Source organism: Abramis brama (assembly GCF_963993115.1).
Source record: "Abramis brama genome assembly, chromosome: 22".
Taxonomy (NCBI): Eukaryota; Metazoa; Chordata; class Actinopteri; order Cypriniformes; family Leuciscidae; genus Abramis; species Abramis brama.
In genome coordinates, this window is record NC_139984.1 from 25,749,904 (window position 1) to 25,758,205 (window position 8,302).

The 8,302-nt window shown below is 37.5% G+C and overlaps 1 protein-coding gene across 4 annotated transcripts in view; it reads left to right on the plus strand.

Moving 5' to 3' along the window:
* The window catches only part of rarga (retinoic acid receptor gamma a), a 50,503-nt gene continuing 42,201 nt past the window's right edge, over positions 1 to 8,302 (plus strand). For 2 of the 4 annotated variants that reach the window (XM_084098062.1, XM_084098064.1), the window contains exon 1: positions 1 to 176. The gene's annotated coding sequence lies outside the window, so the exon portion shown is untranslated. The remainder of the gene's footprint in view (positions 177 to 8,302) is intronic. The other 2 variants (XM_084098063.1, XM_084098065.1) reach the window with 2 other exon arrangements.

The window sequence follows — 8,302 nt, forward strand, 5'->3', positions numbered from 1 at the left end:
AAGAGAGACGAAAAGAAGAGAAGGAGGGAGGGAGGGAAAGAGAGAGAGAGAGAGAGAGAGAGAGAGAGGCAGAGAAAAGGAAAAAGATAGAAAGAAACGACCGTGTAGTGTGAAAGGGACTCTGATGAACGGAGAGCGCGAGCTTTTCTTCTCCTCGCGGATTTCAGTCACAACGGGTGAGTTTAACTTCCACAGAAGCGATCAAACGATGTTTGAAATAAGTTAAGCCTATACTCTCTTATGTCTGTCAGATATGCTACACATATAACAAAGGAGAAACCGGAGTGATTTAAAACTAAACTTGAGTAGGTGCGACAGAGAAGCGAGAGAGTGATAAAAGAATCGTATTAATCGCTCGCAACTTTTTGTTCGTTCGTTCGCTACGACTCGGTTCTCTTGAATTCATCTAATTGCAGCGCGTGCGCTGTGCGTGTGTTTTCATTTATTTTCGTGCGGCGTTGATGTTTGGCGTGCAAGTGTTTTCTCGATCCGCGATGTGTGTGAAGAGACTGGTTACGTTTCTCGTCCTTACACATACCTTTTCCTAGTGAGTTGTACCATGACACACGTAAAACATTTCTCTGACAGGTCTTTCTTGCCTTAAGTGTTGTGTTTAGTCCTCTGTGGTGTGGCTTACACGTTTTAAGTGTTTGTATCTGAGATTAATGTGTGCAAGTGTTGTCTACCTACAACTTGTGGTTAAGGGAGAGGTGTTTTCACAAGCATCTCATGCAACGTAAATACGTTTAGTCAGTTAACCTAAAATGTGGTAACAGCTAAATTAACTTTGTTTTGTTTTGTTTTTTAAGTAAAAGATATGATTTAATGTTATAAACCTGGATACATTAAGAGACATCAATGAAGTGTAGTTTAGTTCTTTAAATGGATAGAGGATAACATTTTAAAAATGTCGTTTCCTTGCAATGACAGTCAATGAATGGTGACTGAAGATGTTGCACCTCAAAACGGATGCAAACTCACCATTACAGTCCTACAACTCAGAGCCATTTGATAGTGACTGTGCAAGGAGCAGATATAAAAGTTTTCATCCACTCATCATTTTGACATCTGCCGTAGCCCTAGCTCTTAATGAGAAAAGTAGTCATTTGTAAACTATTTGGTTGATCCAATTCACAAAACTGATCTGAATGATTTGTTCCGGTTCTTGAGTTGCCTCAATAGTCCAGACACAGGAACATTGTCAGTTAAAAACTTTAATTCATATGGCTTCCGAAGCATGAGTCATGTGGATGCTTTTATGATCTTTTCTTAGTGATTCTACATCCCTCTTGAGGTTTGAAAGCATTCAGTTCATTATAATTACATGGAAAAAAACAACCTGGAAATTTTGCAAAACATATTCTTGTGTGTCTAGCAGAAAAAAACAAAATTTCACAGCGGTGAGCAAGTAATGACACACTTTTCATTTTTGAGTGAACCGTTAAGGTAACAACTGCATATTGGCGTTGTACAGTGCAATCACTTTGAACAAGTATTCCATTTGTTCCATTTTCAAGTAACAAAATGTATACAAATTCACATACTAGTGTGGTTACAGAAGTTTTTGTGTTGCTCTTTTTATTGTATTACCTGATGGGTGAACTTACAGGACTGTGAAACTCATTGCATTGATTGTAGCACCTGTTCTTTGTGCTTTTCTCTGACTCACTCTGTGATCTGACCGAATTTGCTTTCTTTTGCTTTTCAACATGTTGTGTGTGAGATTTTCATGAGTTGAAAGGGTTTTTTTTGTTTTAAAGTTTATGCCAGCAGTGTTTAATAGTGTCAAAGCCAGCCGTGATTTATGAGGTCTTCTTTTAACATGTGACAGAATGTTCACATCCAAACTCACATCTGGGGCTGAGGAGAAGTCTGAGCGCGTTACAACATTAAAACCAACAGACTTACTCCACACATGCACAAACAAATGCATGCACGGCTCCTTTTTTTAAAATGAGAAAGGAATGGGCCAGCCCTATTCTGTCTTGAGCTGTTTATGTCTCGCAGATCAGCAACATGAGTTTACAAGAACTCAGACAAAAGAAGCAGAGACAAGGAAAAACAAACTATTGTCAAACCAGATATTCACGTTCCACCAAAACCAAAACTCCCACTCTGACTCCAGCGGGACTGTGGAGTCTGATCTCAGCGGTACAGTAACTGTAATGGAATACGGGAGTGTCTTAATGTGTTTGTGTGTTTGGGTAAACTGCTGTCATTATATTCTTGAGTGTATTTTCCTTCACTTTTGAGTGACAGTGAAATGTGTCTTTTATTCACACTATATCAACCAACGCTAACCGCAGTATTAGATTTACAGAGTTACTTGCTGGATCTTCTAGTTTATTCATAATTTTTTTATGATTGACAGAATGGCCCTTTGTTTTTTGTATGCATGTTTAGGTTTGACTTGTTGCTTGGACCATGCGTGTTATTATGTGAATAAATGAATGTTTTCATTAAGACATGCATGGTTAGACCCCCCCACCCCCCACCCCCCCAAACACACACTGTCTGTCAATCTGTCTAGATCCCAATTTTACTTCAGTCTTCATAGCTCATCTGGCAGCTTTCTGACTTGGAATCATAAATCCAGGAGTTTATCCCTGACTCTCTCAGGAATCTTGGGGTGGGGGGGCAAAAGAATATAAGTGGCAGGGAGGAGCTGAACAGGTGGTTTATGGGGGATCTGGGAAGGTGGAGGGGATTTTGTTCTGTACTCTGTAATTATGAAGGAAACCATCAGATCACTATTTCCCTTGTATATTTTTGCAGGTGTGCAGGGATGTATCTCTTTGACTGTGTGCGTATAAGACTTTATATGTCAGGCTGTGTGTGTGAAGGGGAGAGAGTGTCCGACATCTGCTTATAGAAGTTCCTGTGTGTGTCAGGGCTTTTATTAATGTGTCTATGCTAGTGTGTGTTTATACTCATGAGCGTGAATGCTTCCCCGTGCCAGTGCTACTGTAATGAGCGCCATCTATTACCTTCTATTGCCCTGATTAAATAAACTGTGTTCATCTGAAATGGCTAGTTTAGCTCAGAGGCCTTGTCGTTTGTTTTTATAAATCTGATTTCTTGTCTGATTACGCTACGTAATAAACCACAACTACAATCTAGCGGCGATCATGTTAATGCTCTGATCCTTAACCAATTATTTAACCCGGTTTCCCACAGAGGAATACTGCATACTGCAAGCGTAAATAAGCTCACTGGTCGTGTTCCTTTCTTCTCCGTTCAGCAGTTTTATTTGTTTTTTTATGTTGTTTATTCGTTCTTGCAGTGTGCCTGGGCTCACCTTGTCCACATCACATCGTGGAACAGAACTGTCAGAACTGTCAGAACAGTCTTTCGTCCACTCCATTTATCCCATCACTCTTTCCATTGCTCTCTCTCTCTCTCTCTCTCTCTCTCTCTGTCTTCCATGTGTCACAACCACGTCCAAACCTCGGAAGTTTGTTTATTTATGTATTTAAAACCATATATAACATATATAATACAATTTATATAAAATTTTCACTCCAATTTTCACTTGCTAGTAAATTTCACAAATAATTACAAAGAATATTTAAGTAACAGATTGAATTAAACATGAAAAAACGACTGAATTAGCATTGTCTTGTAAAACGTACAATAATAATATATTTTATTTACAACTTTAACAAAGTTTATACGTATATATTATATATATATATATATAAAAATGATTATAATATATATATAATATTATTAATTAAATATTAAATATAATATTCATTAAATGTTTTATAAATATTTTTCAAATTAATTAACAGTAATTTATATAGTAACAATAGTTTATATAAAACGTTATATATATATATATATATATATATATATATATATATATATATAAATAAATAGAAACATTTAAATTAATTAATTTAAACAATTTTTTTATAATATTTCATATTTTTTATAAAATGTAATATATAATATTTTTGCTAATAAATACCTATTTCTCAGACTGCTTCAGCTTACCTAGTGTTTTACAATCACTGCATCGATTGTTTTAGTTTAGAGAGTGAATCACTTTAAAATTTCAAATGACAGCGTTAAATGATATGCAGTGTAATTTGAGGTAGAAAGCTCACATGGTTTATTGTGAATGAAGTGTACTTGAGCCTTACAGCTGGGGCTGTGGCAGTACATACTTTTTTAAATTATTACCGAGGGGCATGTTATAGTGGCGTGATAGATATTATGGCATTGTCAGTGTTGTACAGTGATTGGGTGTGAAGAATGTTTGTTGGGTTCCAGGAAAGGGCTCGGTGTCAGACTGGTTTTAATTGATGGGATATGTGACTCCGAAGCAGAAGATCATCTATCACTCTTAATGTTGTGCTACCATTTGACCTGTCAGAAGGCAGAGGAATTCGAACGTGTCAGTTTTATCTCCCACAATAAAAAGGTTTATGAAGGTCTTTGTCGGAAATGACTGCCTGATGACAATGATACGCTTTGTTTAATTTTGCAGCGGTCCAATTTGGCAAGGCTATATTTTACTATTGTTTATTAATGTCGCTTGACAGGACTGCAACCAATGTCCCCTGCTGTGGCGCTTTCATAGGGGATAAAAAAAAAATATTGAAAGATAAATAAATTAGTCATTAATAAGTTATCTTTCTGCATTTGTGTGTGTTTGGATGTGCGTGTTAATGACGTCTGGCCTTTGAACCTTCAGCACTCAGTTCTGACCCTCCTTCTGACCATGTGACCTCCACAACGCCTGGAGGTTCCTCAGCTGCAGACTTTCCACACAATACGTCTCGTCTCCCAACATCTTTCTTCAATTGATTCCACACAGATTTCTTTCAAGGTTACAGCACATTGTGCTGTGTCTTTTTGTAATATCTCCCATGCAAAACAAGCAGACAACTAGTTTTAACCATCAAGGTTTGCTGTAAACATCCCTCGGACACATATGCTTCTGTTTTATGCAGGATATGACAATTGTTTTCCCACAGAAAATATGCAAGCTACAAGCAGATCTCTTATTTTTATGGTCAGATGATGTGGTTTGTGTTTTCTTGTCTTGTCTTGTCTTTTTTTTTTTTTTTTTTTTTTTGCGTATTTAAACTGTTAGACTGCCTCTGAAATACAAGGCGTTTTTGTGAAGCATTAGTACTTTTAGTTAGTACTCTTTTTAGTACTTTTGGGCAGTTGTGGCCTAATAGTGAGAGAGTCAAACTTGTAACCCAAAGGTTGCGGGTTCGATTCTCAATACCGGCAGGAAACGACTGAGGTGGCCTTGAGCAAGGCAACTAACCCCCAATCACTCCCCGGGTGCCACAGAAAAAATGGCTGCCCACTGCTCCGGGTGTGTGTGTGTTCATTAATGTGTATGCACTAACTTGGATGAGTTAAACGCAGAGGACAAATTCTGAGTATGGGTTACCAAACTTGGTCTTCACGTCACTTCACCGTCACCTTCACTTTTACAGTGCCTTTAATTCAGTGTGTTCTCTGAGAATCGAACCCCTAGCCTTAGTGTTGCTAGCGCCATGCAACACACAACTTAAAATAAAGGTTCTTTATTAGAATTGATGGAGAAGAACCATTAACTTCCATGGAGTCTTTCCATTGCACAGAATGTTCTCTATAGTGCAAAAATCTTCTTTAGATTATTTAAATGTTATTCATATTTGTTCTTTGGGGGACCCAAAATGGTTCTTTTATGGCATCACCCCCTTTCGGAACCTTTATTTTTGAGTTCCGGTTCCATCGGGTTCCAATGGTTCTGATTAGGTGAAAGTGTCTTTCTCTCCTCGTTTTTCCTTGCTTTTTTTTTTCTTTTAGGAATGGAACAGTTTATACTTGCTCTTTAAGTGAGCTTGATGCCTCTCGTAGAAGTTTCCAGATCCCTCATCCACAAGACGTTTGATCTGAATCCATACGCCCCACTCTTGTGGCCTCCGCTATACAGTTCCTCTGTCTTTCTGGGGGTGTTTGAGTGTATACGGTCGGATGTGTCAATCCGTCTTAGCGCTGATCGACAGCAGGAAGGCTAATGTGGAAAGTTAAAGTACCTTTTAAAGTAGAGCGCCGTGAGCTTAGAATGAAGGAGTGGAAATATTCAGAGTTGTAGACAGGAAATGAACCCAAACCGCCGTACCATCCCAAATCCGTCACAGCTTTGGAGGAAGAATGGATTGCGGTTTTAGCCAGGCTGAGGGAGGAAAAAAATAACTCACCATCGGCTCAGACTGTTAATGCCTCCTGTGACGCCTCTTTTTTTTTCATACTTTTTTATTTGTGTACCAGTTAAGAGCGACTTTTGTGATGGCTCGACTTGGTCTCAAATTGTTGTTTTCCAAGTGAGAATGTGATACCTTCGGCGGTAGGGACACTTGATCCGTCCAGAGGCAATTCTCTCCTGAGTTGAAATGGATACTTTTTTTTTTTTTTTTCTAAACACAACCTGCTTACCCTTTCGCAGTGGCAAACTGCAGTACTTCAGAGAGTAGACGTCACCAGCCTCGGCTCGGCCCAGCCCCGAGGAGCCATGAATCACATAGAGCTGATTCTGTCAGAGATACACAGCGCATCACCCAACCATGCCAGGAGCATTTTCTCTCTCGCTTAATCTTTCTTTCTCTGTGGCTAATAGGCCTCGGCATGCTCTGCTAATGATGTGTTTGTTCTGTGAGGAGCAATGTAGAAACGGTGGTGAAATCAGGGTTTTGGAAAGTCCCGGCCTGTTCTTATAATCCCTGCGAAGGTCGGGTCTGCGGTGGGTGCCCGCCGTTGCCCTCCTCTCAACCCAGAGCGGGCTGAGAGTTTGAATAAGTGTGTGTGTAAGGGTCAGCCAGAGAATAGCAGTAATAAGAGAACATGTGCGTATGTACTTATACATATGTGCATGTGTGTGTGTTCGCCCCGGGGGCTTGTGCCAGAGAGAGAGAGGGCGAGGGCCCTAAAATGAGCTCACTTTCTGCACAGCCTGCCTGCCATAAAAGCAGAACATACTCTGTAAAACTCTTTGCCGATGTGACTCATGAAAATACACAGGCGCCAAGTGTTTTATTAATTCATTATTGTGTTTGGGAAAATTGTAGGAACACACAGATCCCTTTTCAATCAGTTCCCCTCTTTTCAAATGGTTGCATGAGATTTGGATTTTCCCTGGCTCCTCCCCCCCCCCCCCCCCTTCGTTTCCACTATTTTTCTGCTTTTTTATTTTTCTCCCTGTAAAATTTTTTTTGGGTGTGATTTTGATGTTTTTCTCCACTCTCTCTCTCTCTCCTGCCGTTCGTCTTGTTTCTTTTCTTCAGCTTTTCATTTTATTCCCAACATTCTCCTTATTTTGTTTCTTGATGTTCTTACTACTGGCAGAGTCAAAAGTTCAGAAGACTTTGAGTTAATGCAAGCCCTGAAACTTTATAGTGAGAGCCAGAGTGATATTGTATTTCCAGTAGACTCTTTCTTTTTTTATTTAGACAATTTTGTAATGCTGTATTTAGTCCAATACGTACTCCTACTTTTTTTTCCAAATTGCTGGACAACTCATTTTACATACTGTGATCAATAATCTTACTTTTTAAATACATTTAAAAAAAAATAAAAAAAAATAAATACTAAAAATAAGTAAAAATTCTAAATAAAATAATATTATTTTTATTTATTAGTTACATTTATATAGCGCTTTTTCTGAGACCTCAAAGCGCTTTACATAGAATGGGGAATAAGTAATATCTTTAAAAATAAATAAATGAAAATGTTACTAAATAATAAATAAATATATAAATACATTTGAAAAATAAATTCATTTATAAGATAAATATATATATATATATATATTTTTTTTAAATAAATATAAAAATAATTACATTTAAAAAAGTAAATATCTTTAAAAATAAATAAATACATAAAAAAACTAAATAAATACATTCTTTTAAAAAATAAATAAAGAATCTTAATTTTATCTTAATCTGAGGCTTAATCTAAGAAAATATAAATTATTTTTAAGATTTATCTTTTGTCTGTTGTCTTATTTCTTATATTTTTCTTATCTTAATTGACTGTTTTATAGCACAAAATGATATCTGATTATATTTTATGCCTTGGAGCATTTCAAATCAAATAGAAGTCTGGTAACATTCCCAGTGGATATATAACAAATATTTCCTAACCTTGACTGATATGTGTGGAAAACATAATTACGATATCATTTTAGTTCACATAACGATTTCAATTCAGCGAATAGAGCATTTGGCCCGAGAGCGAGCGGCTTCAATCTGCTGCAATTGCGAAGAATTTATTCTGTCCTGCCTCGGTCTCCGGG